Below are 1470 nucleotides of genomic sequence, written 5' to 3'. Positions count from 1 at the left end.
TATAGTTTATAGAATTAAGAGCGTTTTTCCTTCTACGAGTTCGGCTATATAACTATATAGCCTAAGTTTTAGTAGTAGTAACCTTTACGAATAAAGCTATTATAGCTTTATATATATCTATTACGAGAAGTCTTAAAAGTATAGTTCTTTAGCGGACTTAAGACTATAGAGATCGATAGCGTTACTATTCCTTCGTTAATATAGATAAGTAAAGAGTATTATTTTAGTTATAGCTACTATAGTATTCGTTTTAGCGTTAATTAGTTCTTATTCTACGATCCTAGAAGAGAAAAAACTTCTAGTAACGTAGCCCTATTTCCTTATTCGACCTATAGAATAGGCGAGAATATATATCGATTTAATTTTAATATAACTAGTACTTCTTAAGAGAACGAATAAATATTATAAGTATATTATCTTATAAAAGACCTTAGAACTATAAGAAAAACGACTACTAGCGGTTAGACCTAGAAGAAAACTATTCTAGAAGGTTAAAAACTACGAAAGAATAAAATATTAGTTTAACCTTAAGAACGACGAAAGAATAGATATATAATACTTTCGAAACTATCGGAGGAATATTTTATTAAGAAAGCTTTTTCCTAACTTAAAACTAAGCGGAAAAGTTTAGGAATAACTTTACTAGAAACTCTCGAGTACTTTATTCGCTTAATTAAATTAAGATACTTATTTAAAACGCGTAGAAGTAAACTCGAGAATAAATATAATTCGAGCGTAAAGTATTCGAAAAGCTAAGAATAATCGTAGATACTTAACTAAAATTCGTTTCGACTATATAACTATATAGTCTAACGAAACGAATCTTTAGAAACTAATAAGTATTCTAATAATTCTTTTAGTATTATAATAAATAAGAAAAATAATTAAGTAGTAGATTAGTTATTTTATTTTTAAGTACGAAATCGAGAAAAAAGTTAATAAAATAGCTATTAAAAAAACGATATCTAGTAACTTAAGTAAGATAAGACTTAATAAGGAGTAGAGGATCTAAAAATAAGAAATATTTACTAGATTAAAGCTATCGAGACTAATAAGTTCTTTAAGAAGATAGAGTAAGATAAGAAAACCTTCGTCCGCGTAGACGTTTAATATAGTAGAATTAATAACTTTATTATCGATAATAGCCGTTAAAACTTCGTTAAGTTTAGAAGGAAAGTTTCTAAGTATAAGCGGTTTCGTAGTACTAATACTATAGACTAGTATACTATTTATAGAAGTTTCTTTCTTTAATAGTCGTAACGTTATAGAGTTTCTTCGTTCTTTTAATAATTTTTATAACGATTATAGAGTATCTATAGGAAGTCGAGTTAATCGAGTCCTTCGCTACTACGATTTAAGAATCTTAATATACTTAAGATCGATAGAAGAGTATAATAATAAGGACTAGGAAAAGTTAAAAGATTTTATATATAAAGAATAGGAAGATAGCGATAATAAGTAGAGAATAAA

This window comes from Exophiala aquamarina, assembly GCF_000709125.1.
Source record: "Exophiala aquamarina CBS 119918 chromosome Unknown aczIA-supercont1.4, whole genome shotgun sequence".
Taxonomy (NCBI): domain Eukaryota; kingdom Fungi; phylum Ascomycota; class Eurotiomycetes; order Chaetothyriales; family Herpotrichiellaceae; genus Exophiala; species Exophiala aquamarina.
The sequence above is the reverse complement of the archived record's forward strand: the minus strand, read 5'-3'. Positions refer to the sequence as shown.